This window comes from Centruroides vittatus, unplaced genomic scaffold (genome assembly GCF_030686945.1).
Source record: "Centruroides vittatus isolate TY-2023 unplaced genomic scaffold, ASM3068694v2 contig_82, whole genome shotgun sequence".
Classification (NCBI taxonomy): domain Eukaryota; kingdom Metazoa; phylum Arthropoda; class Arachnida; order Scorpiones; family Buthidae; genus Centruroides; species Centruroides vittatus.
In genome coordinates this window covers 79,437-103,442 of record NW_027122533.1, presented here as the reverse complement: position 1 = coordinate 103,442, position 24,006 = coordinate 79,437, and the positions used below count along the sequence as shown (strand labels likewise).

General features: G+C 32.0%; 1 pseudogene; it reads left to right on the top strand.

Annotated features, from left to right (window-relative positions):
* Positions 1-6,587: 6,587 nt before the first annotated feature.
* Positions 6,588-24,006, top strand: part of LOC136982321 (ATP-binding cassette sub-family C member 4-like) — an 82,330-nt pseudogene continuing 64,911 nt past the window's right edge.

Sequence of the window (24,006 nt, the reverse complement as noted above, 5' to 3'; positions counted from 1 at the left end):
CTAGCCTAGTGCCAAAAAATAACTAGACAATGTTAATTTTGACAAAAAGTTACAAATTATCAAGTTTAAATGTCAGTTCAGATATATATATATATTCTTATTAATTTCTCTAATAAAATGTATTGAAAAATATCGTATTTAAAACTAAAGATATTAATAAATGTACGTGATTTTCTTTCGTACGAATATAATGATAATTTGATTTTTGGTGAATTTTTAAAAATAATATTCCTGACTGACCAGTATTGCCCTCGGTCATTTTACAAACTAAAGGTAAACAACAGGGCGTGCAAATTGGTCAACAAAGAGTTAAAAAGTGAGTGAAAAAGACTCTAGATCCATGTTCGAACCCGGCATAAGTATTAATACTTCTCTCTCAACTTGAAAAAGGTGGGTTTTCGAAGTAAAGATATTAGACTTGGAACAGTAGAAATTAAATTAAAATAAATAAATAATAAAAAAATAAATGAATGAGTAAATAAATAAATACATTATAAGTATTTATGAATAAAAACAAATCATACACAAGAGAATTGAACCCGAGCACGCAAGGGCAGGAGTCAGGAGTGTTACCACTCACGTCACAGCATGCTGAAGCGATAGTACGCGTAACTTATACATAACGTGCTAAAGAAAACCTTAACTTCATTTTTTTCGATTACATTTGAGTATTGCACTTTAGTATTTTACAGGTAGTACACGCACACAGTGTACTACCTGCACACCGAAGATAATCAAAATCCGTTTCCCCAAAGCCGTAGGGTCTCCTTGTTAGCCTACTAAGAAGAAAAAGAAGTGAAGAAAAGATTGAAGAAAAGGTTCTGAAGGGAAACGTATAAAAGAAAAGGGGGAAAAGTAAAAGCGAAAAAAGTTTTTAGGACCTCAGAGCGCTGTATCGGAAATTATTAATACAACAGTTGACAAAACCGTTATACATTATCAATTACAAGAAATGGTCCGGTTGCAGTAGTGCGCAAAACTCATCACTTGTGGGTAGGTAGATAATAATCTTGATCACTGCAAGGTTACAATAATAATAATAACTGATTACGATTTTAATACGCAGAGAATGCAAATATTAGCTTACTATGATATAATAATACAATTTCTATTCGCAGAAAAGGTAAGTTATTTACAAGTTTCCTTACAATTGATAAGTTAACATGCCGAACGTATATAACTGAAATGAATACATATTTTTTTAAATTCTAGAATCTAAAACTAAAATAATACTAGACAAATATACTATGTACAGAAAAATTCTACATGGCCGATCAATCGCGGATAACGTCACTTTTCCGTTGTTTCACTGATTTCCTGGTCATCTTGTCTGTTCTTGTTTTCATTCTCAAGAATTTTTTGTTTCCTGTAGAAGTCTGGCAGAAGAGCCCTGGTGCTTTCAAGAAACCTTTCAAAACACTTCCAGAGATTTTTCTTATCAAAAATGTTTTGTAGTGTTGGTGGCCAATTAAGTCCTCCTTGAATGCATTCTCTATAGAATGAAATGTGTTGATCATATCGTTCACAGTGAAATATAAAATGTATGGCATCTCCTACACTATTATTGTCGCACTGCCATTTATTAGTGTTTCTCTTCTTAAAGCGGTAGCGGTAGGCTATAAAATTGCCGTGCCCCGTTAAACATTGGGTGGTTTTGGATCTAGGTTCGTAGTAATTAGCATTGATGCGTTTAGTAATAGAGGGAATAAACTGGTGGCAAAGTCTCCCCATTGTAGAACTAGTCCAATATTCCTGCCATTCAACTAGTACCCATTCGTGTAAGGAATTTTTCAGTGTTGATTTTGGTAACCTGGTATATTTATCCTGCTCCAACCATTTTGGATACCAGCTCATAAAGGACATAAAGGAAACGAACTGGCCGATTCTTTAATCGGCCAGTTCGTTTCCTTTATGCGGCCAGTTCCTTTATGAGCTGGTATCCAACTGAATTGGATATTGCGGGTAAAACTCAGATATTGTGCTACATTAATAACTTTTTTGCCCAGTAGTGTGATGTTTTCAGTTTTTGCCAAGACATGAAGAAGCACCTTACTGTCAATATGGAATTTTATATTACCTTTGTATTTATTTATCTTTTATTTGAGTGATTGCTTTGTATGTGGCCCATAGTTCAGCTTGCGTAATGCTACAATGTTTAGCACGTTTTAATCTGGCCTGATATATTATCTTATTGTTGTTGTTTTGAATGCACACACCAGCTCCCAGTCTGCCCTCTTGCTTAGAGCCATTCGTGTACACTATCCACTGAAAGTATCTGTTTGTGTCGAGATTATAATCAAAACTTATTTCGTAGCTGTGCAGTGGCGTGCCGTGACATTTGATGACAGGGAAGCTGTGTTTCTGTAAGAAGCCGACTTCCAGGGGCAATCAGTTAATTGCGCGTCAGTGATGGTCTAGGGCAGTGGTTCTTAACCTTTTTATACTCGCGGCCCACCAAATATTTCATAATTTTTTTGTGACCCCCATTTTTTAATAATAATTTATATTTGATAATTTGATAATTTATCTATAATAAATTGATTTTTTTATTATTGCTTTATTTTTTATATAATAAATGTAAATCATAATTTTATTATTTCATTATCTATTTAAATAACATTCAAACTTCACAATTAAACATGAAAACTCATTAATTTTTAACAGAAAATAAAATAAGAAACATGTCGATAAATCGATCCAATGTCGATGCTAAAACTAAACTAAAACGCCCACTTGTGGTAAGGATTTTGCATAACTTTTGCAAAAATATTTAAATTTTCAAAGCCTACTATTTTTCCTAATTATTTTTAAAATTTCAAGCATTAATAGTTTCTTAGAATTGCTTTGGAAAAAAGAAGTAAATACTACGGTGTAAGTAGCATATTTGCATTTATTTCTTCTGTACTAACAAAGTTCTATGTAAGAAGAAATACAAAATAAATAAATAAAAACTAAATAGAAAAACTTTATCTTTCTTATTTCACTTTTCAATACGATATTCGGATTATACATCAATTTTCTTTTTATTATATTCTGAAGGAAATTTTGCATAATTTGGCGGCCCCGGCAAACTTCTTATGGACCCCCAGGGGACGCGGCCCGCTGTTAAGAATCACTGGTCTAGGGTCCATTCGTATTCATTTGTTCGATAAGCCAGTAAAAACTGTAGACTTCTCTAAATGTATTTTTAATATCACAATTACATTCTGAATCGCTAGCCACGATATAAGGGTTAAAATTAAAAATAAATTATAAAAACTTACTCGGTGAAATAAAATGTGCGATGGATATACATACCTGGTACAATGTATTGTTCGATTGTATTAATATACTTTTAAAGAAAATTATAATTAAAATATAGCTTTGTAAAGAAACGTACTGTACATAAAAATAACATAAAATATTCTTTACTTTTTAAATCTTAAAACAATCCACTTTGTCAAATATCTCGATACGAGTAGCTAATGGATGGAACTAGTGATGGTCCAGATAGGTGAGTAGTGAGTGTGTGCGTGCCAAATCCCGAGGGTGCCGATACCGGTCAATGTCAAATGCCTCTTTTGTCGCATCACTAGTATATCTCAAAGGACGCCACAGGGCTGTTGTAAATTTTAAACGTTTCTCACCGTAGTTGTAAAAATCTAACTATGTTAAACTTAATAGTCATTCGTTTTCTAACTAATTCGTTTTAATACCAGGTGTACACGGAAATCAGTTTCCCACTGTACTGAGTGAGTGATTGGGTCTGTTAAGCTTTTGTTGAAGTAAAATTCTGGCTCTTTCAACAGGATTTTATTTATGTCCCCATTCCCTAATCTCTTAATTATTTAGTCACTTCTTAAGTAGAAATAAGTCGAAACCAGTTACTTTGTACCTGAATATCTGTAGTCTTGGGAAAACAGTGGAAAGACAAATTTTTATGACAACGGATATATAAATCGTAAATTTAAGGAAAATAAATTCTAGAGCTTTTTTTTGTACCATTGTATGTACTGTACGTCTCATTCATTAAATTTGGTTGTAAATGATGCTGCCAAAGTAACAGTTAATTTTTAACACTGTACTAGAATTGTACACGTTTTTTCTGCATCCCCTTACAGATGGGACATACTAGATCGTAATATTACTGGTTTAACATTGAAATCCGTAAGTAATATAAGATGGGAGAGCGGAATAAACGCAGAATAAATATATCAAATATTTTAATGGAGTTTTTTTAAACTCCTGTCAACTATACAGAACTATCATAAAAACGTGCCAGTAAACTCTTATCGGTTGGGTTGTTATAAATCTAGTCTAGGGTGGGCAACCCATTTTATAACATGGGCCAGAATAAATTTTACGTTTTTTTCCGCGCCGTAGTAGTTAATTGACGCCTTCTTGTGACTCGTAATTTTTTTAGTCTGCAAATATGAAATAAATAAATAAAAAGTTAATTACTACATTTATTTTTTTATCGTTTTCGAAAATTACAAAGAATTGGAAAAATAACTAATTAATAGTTATTTTTTCAATTTAATAATCTATTAAAGATCTCGCGGGCCGGATAGAAACTTTTTGCCAGCCGTAGCTGGCCCGCGGGTTGCCCGCCGTTGATCTAGTCTGCTCACGATTCACATAATCGGGCGAGGGTGGCCGAATATCTAGCAGACGGCTAACAGCCCACAACCGCTCCGGGATATAAAGTCGCGTACTCTTTACGCGTGTGTCGCTTCTACCAGCTAAACCGTGACGTTGGTGCTCTGTAAAGCGCATGCGCCAATGCCTATAATCTGGCTGCTTGGAAGTTGACAGGCAGGCGGCTAACAGCTCAGAACCGGTCCGGGTTATAAAGTTGGACTCTGTACGCGTGTGTCGCTTCTACCAGCTAAATTGGGTGAGGTTGGTGCTCTGTAAACTGCACGTGCTAATGCCTATATAATCTGGCTGATTAGAAACTGACCCGGTTTCAACATTCCTTCCGCCACCGAATTATTCGAATATATCATACAATAGCAATCTTATCGTTTTTTTTTCACATGTAGTATAGAAATTTGTAAAAGATACATAATGCAGTTATAATAAAATATTCATTTTAATTAATTCAAAGTACGTTAAAATATGAAAATTTATATTTTATAAAATACAAGGGAAGGTCATTGGAAGGTGGAATCGGCGCTTCCATCGCTTCCAATGACGGCACGCCACTGTAGCTGTGCATGTCTGCTGGGTATAATTCGAGGCATATATCATTACTAGTTCTATCTTATTGCTATTCAAGTATGATTTTAATTTCAATTTTCTAAACTACATAGTACTATGCGGGAGCCTTGCTGCTGCTTCTGCAAAGGAGATTCCCATTAATATAATTATTAATTAAATCAGAGTAATCGAAGTTACATTAGGTAATATGCCGTTGATGAGATCAGTAATAGAATACAATTTTCGTACAGAGTAGGATACGTATATTATAGAGTTGATTTGCAAGTAGATGCATCTTATCCGATGAGAAAACACAGACAGATTTTTATATAAACAACACTTTCACAACTACGCTTCGACCTATTTATGTAAATCGGATATTATAAATACATTTCAACTGATTTACTTAATTTGTTTATAATTTAATGATCATTTAATTTTAATAATTATTCTTACGATTGTAACAAATGGTTTTAAAATGTTTAAATATACAACCTATAAGATTTATACCAAAAAAAAAAAAATAAAATAAAATAAAGTTTTGAAGTCTTCTAAACATCCTTTTATAGTCTTTGAAACACAGTTTTATGCAATGAAAATGTTTGTCATACGACGTCACGGAACTTTTAAACAATTGACTTAAACACAGGCGGGGATGAGCCTATAAAACGAGGTCAACTCTGATACGGTTTATTGTGTTCCAAAGGTAAAGAATGAAAGTACTCTCCTTCTTGGTATTAGTTTTGAATGTTGTATAATTTGTACTTTATTTAAGTATACAATTTTTCTTAGATTTTTATTTTAAATATAGCCAATGGCACTCTTTTAACATTGCAGTTAAATAATAATAAAACATCGACCAAAAACAACCTTTAAAATGCAGCCTTTTATTAACTGATCGATCGTTTTCGGCCATTTGAATGATGTTTCTCAGGAATAAAATCCTTTTTTATTCTTCAGGAAGGTCTCAAAATTTGTAGTATTCTTGTATGTGTATATATATATATATACAGTATATACATAAGGTACGTAAAGCGCGTGTCTGTGTTTGTGTCTATTTCGTTTGATATCTCGGGATGAGGTAATCATTAAAAAACGAAATTTAACATGGTAGTTTGTATATAAAGGACATCAATGCTATTAAATTTTTGTGGTTAAAAGTCAACGGGGTGGGCAGACAGAAAGAAGTCGTGTTGTATGTCGAGTGGGGTCATATTTAATCAAGAACTATTTTTTGTTTGTTAGTATTTACGTTTTGTTTTATGGAAACCTATTTCAACCCTCAAAATTCAGCTTTTTTGCTATTTTATAATTATAATATAAAAGCTATTTTTTAACAAAATATCACGTTTGATAACGCAGGAAAAATATTTCACACTTGACAAAATTTCGAGGTTTTCTGAACACAAATAACACGCTAAACCTTTACACTTTAATATAAATATTATATGTTATCTGATAGAATTGTAGATTTGATGAGTAATACTACAGACGCGATGTACAGAAAATTATAGATGAGAGAAATTAATAGAGAATGGAGAGGAAAGAGAAAAGTAACCCATTCGATACAGTTGGTGTTTTTTCTCGTATATTTTTCTGGTATGTAATATTTTTTTCATTTATAATTGAAATTTTGTAATATAAATAACTACTAAGCTATTTATTCAGGAGTAGTCTTTTAAAACAAAACATTTAATATTTTCATTCCGTTATTTCATGTTATAATACAAATTTATGTCGTACATACAAATTATATATTATTGTTGTATTTAATTTTTCGATTTCCACCAAATGGATGATCACACGCAAATCTTTTCGTGTGCAGGATACATTGTGAAACATATAGTATATATTGACAGAAATTTATAGATTCTTAAGATAAATTAAAAAGATTTAATTAAAATTATTTTGTTTATCAAACACGAGGTATACTCTGTATTCGATGTGTGTTTAATTTTTCGTTTAATTAATGTAATATATTATGCTAAATATAATTAAAAACATAATTTAATTAGTTGTTAAAGTTATTATTTTAAGTAATAAAAATTTTTATCGTTTATATTATTATCACTCAATCAATCTACAAACGTTTTATGTAGGTCATAATGTAAAGGTTTCTAATATATATACAGGGTGGGCCAGCGAAAACGAAACGGCAGTGTGTTCGTGTTCGTCCAAGTAAAGCGCTTGGACAGGTCGATTTTACTCTCGAGGGGACATCTTTTGCAATAAAGTTTTTGCGATTCTGAATATTAACTAAGCAAACATTTTTTTCGAAATAAATGCTTGTTTAGTTATTACAAAATAAATGAGTTTTTAAAATTTTTGGTCGTCTGTTGTATTCAAAATCGCAAAAACTTTATTGCAAAAGATGTCCCCTCGAGAGTAAAATCGACCTGTCCGAGCGCTTTGCTTGGACGAACACGAACACTCTGCCGTTTCGTTTTCGCTGGCCCACCCTGTATAATTACGTAGCATTATTCTTGGTGAAAAGATAGTTACACACTTGTATTATTAAGTATACGAACAATCATTCAACAGATAAAGGAAATAAAGAAATATTACAGAAAGAAGACAAGCGTGAAATATAATTATATTTATATTTTACGTAATTATATTTCACGCTAGTCTTCTTTCTGTAATATACGTATTTGATCTTTTCTAATAAGATTTCGGTTGTTTAAACCACACGTTGAATAATTTAAATATCGTTCATAACACGTGGAAATTAATAAGGGAGATGGTGCATTGTGAGAATCAGTTAGATTTCTTTATGTTTCACTAATCTTGGATTATAGATCTAGAACAGTGTTACTCAACCTTTCTTTTTCTCGGGCCACATACACATGATAGCTATTACACGCGGGCCGCAACATAACAATTATAATAAAAAACTTATATAATTTCTCACTCACTCCAGAAATTTAGTGTGACTGTTGATATTGCAAACATTTGTTCACAATTTCATTTAAATTTGGCTTGTAACGGGGGACGCTTTGATCGTCATGGAGACTGGTGAGTTTTCGAATACACCCGGTTTCGTCAGAAAATATTTTACCCAGTTCATTTTTCCTGTGTTTTTTTCCACTATGTTGATTCTAAAATTGACTCAATTATTACTACTAATGTCCAGAATCGAGCCTAACCCAGGCCATCTTTAAAACTCCAACGAAAAGAGGTAGACCTCCAACAATTCGAGCTACGCAATCTTCGTCCAATACAAAGTCGGTTGAAGGTGAAAGCAACTTGATTACCGAATATACTCAACCACGAAGAGTAGAATCGACACTTCGGTAAGTGAATACTTTACTTCGAATTCTTCATTTGCAACTTCAAATATGGAACTATCGGACTCGTCAACTGCACTTCTTTGGACGAAGATAGTCAATCTGATTACTTCTAGTAACGAAAAAATTGAAAACCAATTTTCTCTAATCCGCAATGAAATCGTTACTATTCATAAAGAAATTAGTGACTTTACTGATCAACTCCGTTCTATGAGAGATAGAAATGACAAATTCGAATCCGAGCTTACAAAATTAAGAAACGAGAATGAGTTGCTTCAATTTAAGATTGATGCACTGCATAATAAATTAAACAATAATAATTTAATAATATACGATTACTCAAAAACATTTGCTGACGGGAATGAAGACTTATTGAATTTCTTGAATCATTCACTAAATATTCCATGCAAAATGGATGATGAAATAAAATCCATTCATAATATTTCTAATTCTAAGATTAATATCAAATGCTTAACTTTAAAATCTGATCAATTGCGAAATCAAATTATGATCACCTTCAGTAAATTAAAGCAAAATTAATTATTGGGACCATGGAAAAATTTAAACATGTCTGTAGATTTGGTTATTAATTCTTGTAAGAGAAGAAAAGCTTTACTACCTTATTATATCGATCTAAAAAAACGAAATATACAGGTTAAATTACGAGATGATTTTCTTCTAATTAAACAGAAAAAAGTAACTTATAGCTTCTCAACAAATCAACTGGTAAATGCAGAGGATTTTTTATAATATACGATTTAAATAATTCCGATAATTATCAATCTTTGACAACACTCAATAATGAAACCGATTGCAATAAAAATCAAGAAAAACCTTACCTGAACATAATAAACTGGAACTGTAATGGTTTATTGAAAAAGATTGATAGTATGGAGTTTAAATGTTTATTGAACAATGCCGATATTATGGGACTAACCGAAACCTGGTTGACTTTCCCACATGAAGGTTTAAAAAATAAACACATGGAATATACTGTTATATCAACCGTGGCGCATAAACCAGTCGGCCCGGGTCGCCCATATGGTGGATTAAGCTTGCTCATCAAGAAAAATATAGAAGTATTTAAGAATTTACAAAAACTTGATAACTGCATAGCAGTCTTAATCTAAATTACCAATCCAGACTTAGTTTTTGATAAACAAATTAATAGCCATTATACTAGTTTATATCCCTCCAGACCAGTTTCAGATTTTAAAAGATGTCTTTAAACTCATTGAACAATGGAAAATTATTACCCCTTACGTTATAATAATAGGAGATTTAAATGCGAGAATAGCTCAAAAAATGGACATGGAATACAAGGGACCCAACTTATTAATTCAAAATACTCGTAAATCAAAAGATAAAAAACATAACAAATTAGGACTGCAATTACTTGAATATATGGATCAACTACAACTTTATACACTGAATGGCAGAATCAAAAATGATTACCCGTCTGAATTTACTTGTCTGACCAACTCTGGCTGTTCAACAATAGATCTAATCATATGTTCAGAACTAATTATAGACTTATGTATGCAGATCCAAGTATTGAATTATGATCTCTCTGACCATTTTCCAATAAAAATGTCTATTCAAATAGCAAAAACTCAACTACATAAGAATGAATCAATATCTCATCAAATAATCAATTATAACTATCAACAATACCAACTTTCGATTAGCAACAGAATTAAACATTTACTGAATTATGCTCCAACAGAGGGATTAGAAAAATATTTTTAATTTGAATCAGTAATAAAAGAATTTATTCATACACGTAACTCAAAGTATAATATATCACATAAATTCAAGAAGCCATGGTATGATTTAGACTGTTACAAGCTCAAAACTAAAAAGAATAAAGCTTTAAAACAATTTAGAATAAGTTATTCAGAAGAATCTTTCAAGCAATATAAACAACTAAAAATATCATATTTCAATCTATTAAAAGCAAAAAAATTAAACTATTTTAAAAGCCTACAACAACGAATGCTAGCAAACAAAAATAATCTACTTTTCTGGTCATCAATTCAAAACTTGCGTAAAATTCGTCCAGAACGCCAACCAGATATAGACTTTTTAATATGGTTTAACTATTTCAATAGATTTCCGATTAATGAAAATCTATCAAATAATTACCAAATAGTCTTAACGAATGATTTTCTTGATTCACCCATTACCTATGATGAACTGGAATACTCCATTGGAAAACTAAAACTAAAATCATCGCCAGGATTAGATTTAATTACCAACAAATTCATTAAACTCCTACCTCCGTCAGGAAAACAAATGCTACTTGAACTATTTAACTATTTTTACGATTCGTATCAACTTACCCGTCATCGTGGAACTCCGTTAAGCTACTCATGATTTACAAAAGAAAAGGAAATAGATTAGCACCAGAGAACTATCGCCCCATTGCACTTCTATCTACTATAAGAAAATGTTTCACATCCATATTAGCAACACGTTTTCAAAAATGGACTATAAACCAAAAATTGAACTCGAAATTCCAATATGCTTTTATCAAATCTAAAGGAACTGAAACGGCTATATTCTTGCTAACTTCCTTAATCCAAATATACTTAAGAAAAAAACGAAGGAGAATTTTTGCCGCATTCATTGATATTTCTAAGGCCCTTGATTCTATACAAGTACCCTCTTTGGTTAAAAAATTAACAATATTTGGAACTGGTAATAAATTCGAAGCTACCATTATGAATCTTTTTTCCTCATATAAAATCAATATTATTTATGGAAATCAGCGATATCCTGAATTTACTATAAATCGAGGAATTCTACAAGGTGAGCCATCTGTCTCCTTATCTGTTTAATTTTTATATTAACGATATCGATAAGCTATTTTTAAATGATTCAGAAGGCATTTATATATACGGAAGAGCATTTCATTACATTCTATCTGCAGACGACCTAGTTCTATTGGCCCCACCCAAAGTTACTTTACAACATAAGCTTTATAAAATCAATGACTATCTGAACACTATATTCTTATCGATTAACATCTCTAAATCAAAAATAGTTATTTTTAGAAACAATGTCAAACTTGCAAACCAAGAGAAATTCTTCTACATAAATGATCAACCTTTAGAACTGGTCAATAATATAAAATACTTAGGTACGTTTTTCAACTGAAACGATAAATTTCAGGTGCATTTGAAATATCTTAATGTAAAAGTCAATCAACTAATCAATAACATTCTCTATTTGGGTGCTAGTTTAAAAATTACGAATCTAAAACTTCATATGAGAATGTTTAATTCAATGGTAATGCCAACTATTCTGTATGCCAGTCCGATTTGGGCCATTGATTTATTTTATGACTTGGAAAAATTTCATATCATATTCTTACGAAAACTATATAAACTCGAACGTACTGTTCCTGGATACGCTATACGTGCAGAAACAAACAGATGTCAACTTTTCCCCTTCTTTATGAAAAGACTAATCAAATTCTACTACCGATTATTGAACTCAAAAGATGATAATGTTAAATTTCTATTTCACATTATGAATACTCAAATAAATAACGATAATATCAACAAAACAACATGGTGCTATAAATTTAATAAAGTTTTACAATCTTTCGGAGTATCTAGTTCCTCATTTGACAACGATATTGACAATTGTAAAAATGCCTATTCTATGATGATGGACTCTGCATTCTCGCAATCGATGATTAGTGATCAAAATGCTATAATTAATTCAACATATCATCCTTGGTACTTTCATATTCTAAGCCTTCCTACTCAATCGAATATTATCACAATGACCACATCTTTAAATATCAAACGTATGTTACTTCAACTGAGACTCAACAAATATTCCTTAATTGTAAACAATACTTATATTGACTTTTCAAGATCATGTTCTTGGTGTAATTCCAACACATTTTCTGCACTTCATCTTCTCAGAGATTGTACAGCCTTGAAAAACTACCAAAAAAAAAAATTTCAAACTTTAGACCTATTTTCTACAAATAACGAATTAAATTATAGATCCACTTTGGCCAATCTATCTAAAATGACTATGTATAAAATTGCTAATTTTTTTACCCAAATTGTTAACGATTTGAATGTTCATTACACGAATTAATTATATGTTAAAGTAAATTATCATCATCTTTACAATTAACCTAATATTTTGTACAGTACTTACAATCCTTTGTACTTAATCAATTCCCCCTGTAACAAGGGCTCCTTTATTATGAATAAAGACTATTATTATTATGTTAAGTGAGATATACTCGGTTAACACCGGTGGCTGCGTACTATGCCGGACCAAAGTCAAGGCATAGTAACCAAGACAGAAATTAAAGAAGTGTATCAGTGTGTGTGTCTGTATTCAGGAATTTTCTCACAATATGACATGTATTTAATATAGTGGCTTTCTGCAGTGTGATGTATGTGTTTCTATTCAATTCCAATGTGCCCAGGCTTTTGTGTAATATGTGTGGTATGACACCTGTAGAGGAGAGAACAACAGGTACAATAAGCAGCCTATCCATCCTCCACAGATGCCTTATTTCCTGGGCGAGTTCTGTGTACTTGCTAATTTTTTCAGTGCTTGCGTTTTGTATATTGTGAGTGTTTGGAATGGATATGTCTATAATGTATGTGATGTTATTGTGTTTGTCAATGAGTGTGATGTCTGGTCTGTTGTGGTAAATTGTTTTATCTGTGATTATGGCTCTGTCGTAGTACATTTTGTGCGTGTTGTTTTCCAATACTGTCTGTGGAATGTATTTGTAGTATGGTTTGTGGATGTCTACTAATTTGTGTTTCTTTGCAAGCTCTTGGTGTATTATATTTGCTACTTGATTATGTCTGTGTAAATAATCTGTCTGTGCCAAGAGCTTGCAACCAGAGGTGATGTGTTGTATAGTTTCTGGCATGATGTGACATTTTCTGCATGTGTCATTTGTGAGTGTTGCATCTTTGAGTATGTGTTTTGTGTAGTTTTTAGTATTTATGACCTGATCCTGTATGGCAATCATGAATCCTTCCGTCTCCCCAAAGAGGCATCCCCGAGCTAACCAGCTGTTTGACGCAGTTTTGTCAACAAAATCCTGGGCCAGATCGTAAGGATGCCTGCCATGGAGTGCCTTTCGAGCCCACGATTGCTTAATGGTGTCTATGCTTTTTATATGTTGTGTTGTGTCCATATGATGTGAGTGTAAGTTTAATGGTGTGTTATTCGAGTCTGCTAGAGTTACTGCTTTATGTAATTGTGATGTTTCTTGTTTTTTGTAGAAAAACTCTCGCAGTGACTGTATTTGTTTGTAGTGAAGGTTAACTATGTCAATCAGGCCACGTCCGCCATCTTTACGTGGAAGGGTTAATCTTTCTGTGGCGGATTTAGGATGATGTTGTTTATGCTTAGTAAGTGTTGTTCTTGTTTTCCTTTGGAGTTGCTCAAGATCTGTGTGAGTCCAATGTATAACTCCAAAAGAATATGTGAGTACTGGGATGACATATGTGTTTATTGCTTTAACTGTGTGTTTTGCATTTAATTGTGTTCTGAGAATAGCATTTATCCTACTTTGGTATTCTTTAATTAATCTTTGCTTTATTTGTGTATGTTCTGTTAGTTTGGCCTGTTGGAATCCTAAATACTTGTAGAACTCGCCCTCTTCCATGGATTCAATAATGTCTCCATTTCCAAGTGCAAAATCTTCTTTCTTCAGGATTCCTTTTTCTATGTGAATTGTTTTGCATTTATCTAGGCCAAATTCCATTTGTATGTCCTTGGTGTATGAATGTGTGATTTGTAGGAGTTGATGAAGTTGTTTTTGTGTGGATGCATAAAGTTTTATGTCATCCATGTACATGAGATGTGACAGTGTAAACTGTGTTGTTTTTTTGTGTCTAATATTGTAACCATATTGCGTGTTGTTTAACATGTTGGATAATGGGTTCAAGGCTAAGCAGAACCAGAGAGGACTCAAGGAATCTCCTTGAAAAATTCCTCGCCTAATAAAAATTTGCTTTGTTTGTATGGAAGTGTTACTAACCCTGAGATGTAGTGTTGTTCTCCAGTGCTGCATAGTGTTTTGAAAGAATGCAATGAGTGATGGATGTATTTTGTACATGTGTAGAATATGTAGCAGCCAACTGTGTGGAACACTGTCGAATGCTTTTCTGTAGTCTATATATGCCATGTGTATGTTTCTGTGTTGTTTGTGTGCTTGCCGTAGAATGACTGAATCTATGAGTAACTGTTCTTTGCATCCCCTGTGGTTTCTACGACAACCTTTTTGCTGTTCTGTTAGAATGTTGTGTTCTTCAACGTGTTTGTATATTTTGTTTGCGATACAGGATGTCAATAATTTGTAGAGTGTTGGAAGACATGTAATTGGTCTGTATTGTGTGGGGTCTGTGGTATTGTTGTTTTTAGGTTTCATGTAGGTGATGCCCTGGGTAAGAAAATTTGGCATGTCTTGTGGATTGATGATGATGTGTGTTAGATGTTTAGCTAGTTCCTGGTGCAGTGATGTAAACTTTTTGTACCAGAAATTGTGAATGTTGTCTACACCAGGTGTCTTCCAGTTGTGTGTTCTGTTAACAGTGTATTGGAAATCATGTATGCTTATTTCAACACAGGGCATAGTTGGTATGTTGTGCAAGTTTCTGTTCTCCTCCTCGATCCAGCCTGCATCAGCATTGTGCGTGACAGCACTGGACCAAAGAGAAGACCAATATGTTGTGAGTTCTTCTTCTGTTGGTGTGCCACTGTGCTGTGTAACAGTGTTTGCTTTGTTATTGATTTGTCTGTAAAAGAGTTTTTCATTGTTTGTAAATAATTTATTTTGTTGTTTTCGTAGTGTACATGTTTTGTATCGTTTGAGTCTACGTGCTTTGGCAGCAAGTTTTTGTTTTAGTGTATCAATGTATTCTGTAATGTGTGTGTTGTGATGTTCATGTTTTGTGTGTGTTTTTATTTTCTTGAAAATGTTTTTGAGCTGTTTCCTTAATTTGGGTGTTATGTTGTTTTTAGCGTATTGTGTCAGCTTGCCTAATTGCTGTCTAATGTCATTTATTTGTATTTCTATTCTTCTCTGCCAGGCAGGCTTGTGATAGAATTTTGTTTTCTGTGTGTTTGTCTGTGATTGTACTTTCAGCCCATGGTGTGTCACTACTGTGACTGCTCCAGCATAAACTAATGTATGAATGTCTGCGAGTGTAGAAATTGAATGAATGTAGTGTGGTAGTAAGTGAGTGTTTACGTAATTTAGTGTTTTTCCTACTTCCTTTGACGTGTTGATTTTTGGTATTCGTGGTCGTTGTGTGGGATCTGTGCCTGTATATTTAGTGAGTGTTTCCTGAAATATATGTGAGAGTGTATTAACTAAATCCATGTCTATGTTATCAGTGATGGATGAGGAAATGTCTGTAGTATCATTAGTGGTAATTGTTGTATGTGTGTTATTATCAATGCTTGTTGCTGGATTATCCTGACAGGTTACATGATCTTCATTAATGTTAGATGTTTCTGTCTGTTGATGTATTTGATCAGCAACCTGTTGTTTGATAAGTTCAAGTGTTGTTTGTGGAATAAGGTTGTTGTGTATAATTGTTCTTTTTTGATCAACAACCCTTTGTTCAGTGACAGTGAGGTGAGGATACTGTTGTGTGAATCTATGGTGTAGTTGTTGTCTGTATGCTGTCATGTTTGTTTCGAGTTTTGTGATGGTGTAGTAACTACGGATGATAAACTTGTTCATTTCTACTGTCCATTTCATCCGTTGGCGTGGTTTTCCAGTCTTTGTGGTCTGTGGATGCATTGCCACAGAAACACCAAGGCTGGGTTTGTTCCTCACATCTGTTGAGGGCATTGCAGTAGCCATGCTTGGGCCGGTGCTGCTTTCGCCACCGGTAACCAAGGGAGACTGTGGCCTATTTTTCGAACGTGAGCCTCTGCCTAACCCACGAACGCGGACCTTGTTAACCCGGGCGACGTCCGAGCCGGTATCACACTTTGATCTAGTTATTACCATAATAAATATCTCCACAGAATGTGGGTGTGGTCACTCTTAGCTTCATTTCTCCCCATAAACCTTACTGGCATGGGTGTCCCTACCAGGAGCTTATGCTCCAGCCTGCATTGCCCTATGGATCAGTAAAATTACTGGGCTCTCCCACCACGACCAGGTGGTGACCACGGGAGAGCTATTATTATTATTATTATTATTATTATTATTAAATTTGGCTTGTAACTGCTGCATGCTACTCGTAAAACGGCATCCATTTGTGAATCAGTAAGCCGATTTCTATATATATGTTCTTTGCATATTTCATTTTTGAGTATGACGTTTCACGCAGATACGTTGATGCGAACAACGAAAAATTTGAGCACTTTTTTTTACAGAAGGGATAAAAGGGACTTAGCAGTGTGGGCGAAGTGACCGAATCTATTTTTTGCCGCAAAAATTTCAAAATTTATATTTTCACTGCATTATTTACTGGTCACGTCCGGGCCACTCACAAAAGCTCAGCGGGCCACAAGTTTAGTATCGTGGATGTAGAATATCTAGTGAATTATTTTTGACCGATAATAATTTAATGTTACATTTAATGCAGTGAATTTATTCATTTAATCGATAATTTGTTTATCTTTCTAGTACTGATTTTTATGTACTTTTCTTTCTCTCTCTTTTAATATATACGTGGTACGATTCAAAAGTTCGGGGACTGCAGTCTATGACAACAAAGGCATGTATTTGAAGTTACAGCGTATGAAATGGATTCTACCAAACCACCTCTACGTGTTCAGGTTAATTTCACCCATGTCATGTGATTAAACCGCGAGCGCTGCTGTTTTTTTCCGGAGATAGTTACCTTTGTTCTGCGACGTAATAAAAGTGGAGTTTCAAGAACAACCTCCAACATTAAATTTTGTCAGCGTTTAGGTAAAACACCTACGGAGACTTTAAAATTGCTAAGAAAGGTGTACGGTGATTCTATTATCGTGAAGTCGAAATGTTGGAGGTTGTTCTTGTCTTGAAACTCTACTTTTATTACGTCGCAGAACAAAGGTAAATGTCTCCGGAAAAAAACAGAAGCGCTCGCGGTTTAATCACATGACATGGGTGAAATTAACCTGAACACGTAGAGGTGGTTTGGTAGAATCCATTTCATATGCTGTAACTTCAAATACATGCCTTTGTTGTCATAGATTACTGCAGTCCCCGAACTTTTGGATCGTACCACGTATATATTAAAAGAGAGAGAAAGAAAAGTACATAAAAATCAGTACTAGAAAGATAAACAAATTATCGATTAAATGAATAAATTCACTGCATTAAATGTAACATTAAATTATTATCGGTCAAAAATAATTCACTAGATATTCTAGATCCACGATACTCAACCTGACGTTCGTTATTCAATGTATATGCATTTCTTTTCTTCAGAAACACTGAAAAAATAACATTGAACTTTACAATAAAGAAAAACTTCTTTTGTAGACAATACATACAATGTGTTGTCACTAGATATACATGCAAAAGTAGTTTATAAAAGTTGTTTCAAAAGTTGCAATATAATAAAATTTTTTAATAAAATAATTTTTAATTTAATAAAATAACATTGAACAATTATACTAATTTCTTACCTGAAAAAAGAATAAATAGCAAAATTTAAAACGTCATTGTTTGGGAAAATATTTTTGCAATGTTTATCAACACAAATAATATTTGTGTTGATAAACAGTTGTACGATAAGTTCAGTACCACCATAGCAATTTCAAAATTATTAGGACAAGAAAATTACGGTAAACAACATTAATAATTAAATTATGTCTTTTTTTAGTTGGGTTTTCCCAATAATAAACGAGGGAAGAAACCGAGTTTTAAAGGAAGAAGATTTATACAAAAGTTCAAAATATCATACTTCAGAGTATCTTGGCGATCTGCTTCAGAAGTAAGTTACTTATTATTTAGTTGTGGACATCGATATTTCAGTTACTGCTACCTAATTCTTTCAGATTAATTTATAATTTTGATAAGTCTAATCAAATTAAATAAAACAAGCGAAGGTTGTTTTATATAGGCCTATATATTAGTCATTATTACTTTTGTACTGAATATATGTAGCATAGTACTTAACAATAAAAAAAATATTGCAAAATTTATAATATTTATTTGATTTACAGTAAATATTTTACATGACTTACAACTACAATAATATTTACTTTTCCTAGATTTCGTTCAAATTTCTTTACTTCAATTTTTTTACAGACAAAATAATTTACAAAACACTTTTTAATACTTATAAATAGGTGAATGATTAATTACATTCATTGTATTTAGTGCTCTGAGTTACATAAACTGGGAGAATTGGTCGATGTTTCGGGTAAAGTATTTTATAAGTTATAACGCTGATACAATGTTAAACGTGCAAGATTTTCAATAAAAACAATTTAAAACTTAACAGTTGTATGTTTATTTTTTACATTTAACAGTTATTTTTTACAAATGATGTGTATAAGTACATGTACAGTTTTGTAACATTTTATATAAGATTTTATATAAGAATATTCTTAACCGGCAATTCGCATTGTTTGAAAAGTAGTATAAATATACCGATACTAGCTCACCTAAAAAAGAACGTCTCAAACTGTAAATGACTTTAAATCATAAAATTTAAAACACTCATAAAATTTTAAAATCAAACAACTTCAAAATCATGAAAAATCATGAAAAAATCATGAAAATCATACAATTTCAAAAATCGTCCACATTTCAGAAAATTTCAAATCATTCACATGCTCAAAACGTTTATAACTCAAAATTAGAAAATAAAATAATTACATTAATACTCAAAAAATAAAATAGAATCAAAAATAAATAAACTATCTATCAATATGTAAAAATTTTCCTTGTGGTGTACATAAATATCTTCCATGAGGTGTATCAAAAATTATATATTTTAAATTCATCCTGATAATATTATGAAATATATTTCAAGAGACTTTATAAAAAGTACATCTTCTTTTTTAAGGTTTTGTGGAGTTTTCTTCTATTGTTGTCATTATTAAAGTTGGTGAATGTAACAATGAAATAATCTCTAACTCTTTAAAAAAATGAATATTTAATAAAAAAATAATTTTTTACACTCAAAGTTTGAATATCTGTAAGAACGAATCAAAAGTCTCGAATATCTGTAAGAACGAATCAAAAGTCTCGAATATCTGTAAGAATTTCGTCGACTAACGCGGAAACTAACTGCTATTATTGAATTGTACTGTACCTGTAATTGTAGCTTTATCGGTCATGTTGTGAAAAGCGTCGAAAAATCTACACATACAGCATCACGGAAAATAGATGTAATTGGAAATTATAGAATGCCTGATGATATGCTATATATATCCATACAATTCGTTGACGAACGAGAAAATTAGCCAGTCTTTTTATCATATAACTAGGCAGACTCTAAAACAGACTACTTGTTATGTAAAAATGTAAAATTACCTAAAGATTTTTAAAGAAAACCTCTTAAATTTGTGATCTCAAGGTACGTTTCAAACAACTGTAAATAAGGTTTTATATATTGTATATTTAATTTGTATGTATTATGTATTTTAGTTGGCTGAGGAGGGGCCTTAATAAGCCCGAAACTTGCACAAAACACAGGTGCATGTATCGACTGAAATAAACTTAAGATGAAGATTGCCAATTGTTCGAGTGTCTGCACTTTATAGTGTTTAGAAGACAATGATTTATAAATAATGAAATATCACATCTAAAGATTTTTTCGTCATCTGCTTCCTCATAATACGGATTTTTCCTGTATTTTTAATTGTAATTATATCTGAAACAGAAAGAAACAGTTTCATTTATCATAATATAAGTTTCTCCTTTCTGTTTTATAAAAGAAAATACTAATTTATCATTGATAAATGTACCCACAGATATACTAGATAATACATAATCGCTTGCAAAATAAATTTTACGAATGAATCCATTAGGTTCAAATATGTATTTTAAATTGTAATTTATTCTATCACTATCATTAATAGGAAAATCACCTAAAGTTAAATAAAATCTGAACCATAAAGAGGAATCCTAGATTCACATAAATACAAAAAACCCCTTAATATGAATGAAAGGTTACTTGAAGTATCTACATAAAATTTTGTAGCAGCATCAAAGTCAAATGTAGGTTGTGATAAGTTTATTATTTTTTTATTTTTCGCGTCAAACACATCGTCTTTTATAGTTAAAGCATTATTCTCTAAATATCGTTTATTCACAACATTTTTGTTTTCCGTTAGATCATCAACATTACCAATTCTTATGTTTTTGCACTGAAAGCACCATTATGTAATTTCAGACAGACATTTACTAGCTAATTCCTGAAGTCTTTTACTCGTTTCTTTATGAAATTATTAACGCTTAAATCTAAATCATTAATATTGTTTTGTAAATCAGTTTTATCAGTTACCGTATTTTACGAACTATAAGACGCACCTTAATTTTTAAGCAATTTTTTAAAAAAATACCTATAAGATGCTACGGACTATAAGACGCACCTAAATTTTGGAGGCAATTTTTCGAAGAAAAAAGTGCGTCTTATAGTCCGTAAAATACGGTATATGATCTTCTATTATTTTTAATTTATTAGCATTTTCTTTAGCAATGCTTGAAAATCACTATTTAATTCACCGATTATATCTAATTTATTATCAATATATTCCTTAGTTGCAGCATCGTTTTCATTCATTGGATTCTAACAATATTTTAAGATCTTATTTTGCATTGCCTGGAGGACCACGAAGACCTTCTTTTACTTCATTATAATATTGACCAAAAGGAAACCAAACAATTTATTTACTTTAAAGTTTTAATAGTTTCAAAAGTCTTGTACATATTCATAAATCCTTATCTTTTTTCGACTGAAACGAAATAAAATCTATACGATTTAGCGGGTGTTTCTCTCAATTGCCAAAAGAGTTCAACTTTCAGATTATCAACATTATTATAAGAGGGATGATTAGAAACATCGAAATGAATTATAGGATAAAGTCCCCCATAGTTTGTATAACTCATTAAACAACCAGATTCTGTGCTATTTGTATTTAATCCTGCTGTTAAGAAATCTGAATAATATCTCGAATAATCTAATTCTCCGTGTTTAGAACTAACATTATAATTTACTGTTGGATATTTATCGTTATTATTTCTTAACCAGCTTCTCATAATATCTAAGTTATCGAATATCATGTTATTTTGATTCTGATCGTTTTCCTTTTCTTGATATTATGGGATTACAAAAATATTTTTAATTTCATTTGTGGTCGTATTCGCAATTATTCTACTGCTAGAGCCATTTTGAACATTGCTTTTAATTAATCTAACAGAACACCAATTAATTTCTATATCATATGAGGGATTTAGAGATAGACTATTAAAATGAACTTGGTGTTTAGGATATAGCTTAATATGTGGTAATCAAAGCGAAATGTCTGATATTATAACTTTATAATTTGGATTGTCAACGTTAGCATATATCATATCATTATTCGAATTTCTTCAAAATACAAATCTAACATCAATGTTTGTTATTATTTTCCTAAAGTTATTGAAAAATCCAAACATCCGTTTAATTGGAATCCACAATTTGATCTTGTTGCTATTTTTAGTTAATATCCATCTTTCTGTAAATCCTTCGTTATAATTTGCATTTTTCTTCAATCCTTTTAGAAAATTCTCCATTTTTGCTCTAGTTCCAAGATCTTGATCATCAGATCTGTCAAATATTAAAATTTGTTTATCTGGAAATTCTGAGGTATCAATGAAAAACCACATATTAGTTGCTTCAGAAGTAGAATAATCTTTTGTAAAGTTTATAAGACCATTAATATGATGAACCAATGAGGGAAATTCAATTCTTTCACTGAATGTCTTTCCAATGTGTAATTCTAATTTTAAGAACACATTTCCTGTATTTACTAATGTTACATTATCATTTTCAATCGAAGAATTATCTTGCTTTGTAATTTTCAATTCTGGACAGATATAACCGCTAGAAAATAAAATCATATCATTTAAATCTTTAATATTAAATTCATATTTCGCTGACTCCTTTTCATCGACTGTAACTTTGTCTTCTCTATGCTGTTTGTGTTCAAAACTTTCAATTTCATTGTTGTAATAATTTGGAAGAGTTAAATCTCAAATATTTTCCATTTATTGATGTAAAAATTTATTTAATCCTGTTCCATATAAACTTTGCTTAGATAAAATATTTCTTACTCTATTTTCAACAGTTGCTAATTTTTAGATAAAATACTCCCAAGTTTATTTTTTACAAATTGCTTCGTCTTATCCTCAACAACAAATTCGGCTTGACTTCCTAATATTTGTAATATTTTTTTACCGACTGTCTTAATTGCATCAATAAATATATTTCTACCATAATATTTTTTACTTCGAACTAACAGTCTATGCTTATTGAAATTCATTTATTTAATTTAAAATTAAACGATAAACAATTCTCTATTTGTTAAGATCGATCAAATTATCATCCTGATCGGATCTTGTGAATCTCCCTACCCCAGGTGACATACACTTGGAGTAGGGAGATTCACCTGTAGTTTTCACACTCCATTTTATTTCCTTTCTTATGGATGGGGATTATGCCTGCTTCCTTCCATTTCATCGGCATTCTTTTTTCCTGTCTCCAGATCTGCAGAATCAGATTATGGATTATCTTCGCATGCTGCTATCCACAATATTTGATGAGCTCGGGTTCGATATTTTCAGTCTCTGCAGCTTTGTGATTGTGGAGATTTTATATGATGACCTGAACTTCACTCTGAGTAGTCGACAAAAACGGAGGTATTACTGTATTATATTATTCAGTGAAAAAGTAATAACTGTAGATATTCTGTATGACAAAAGTACTTTTGTCATAGATAAATAAATTGTGCCTGATACTAATATGGTTTTCACTACAGTAGTGGCAAAACCATATAAAGATGAATTCTTTGAGGAGCTGGAGAACACAATGGCAGGGGTTCCAATGCATGACATAGTGATGCTTCTTGAGGACCTTAATGCTAAAATAGCAAAACACGGTGCTTCCAATCCACCATAGCAAAGGAGAGCCTGTATGAAACAATCAATGATAATGGAGAGCGACTTATCAATTTAGCCAGCACTAGAGATCTGATAATCCATAGTTCTAATTTCCCTAGAAAAGATATTCACAAACAAACATGGATATTTCCAGATGGCAAAACTACGAACCAAATAGATCATATACTCATTAACCGGAGATATCGTAATAGCATACAAAACATACGTAGTTTCAGAGGAGCAGAAGCAAGAACAGATCATTTCCTGCTGAGAGCCAACATGAAAGTGAAACTCCAGGTAATGACGAAGGACAAGCAAAACTATCGTTTTTCATACGATGTACTGTACATAAACTTAAAGCTAATGATACTAAGCGACAATACCAGGAAGAAATAGGAAAGGCTCTAGAATTGAATACAATAAAGGAGATGGAAA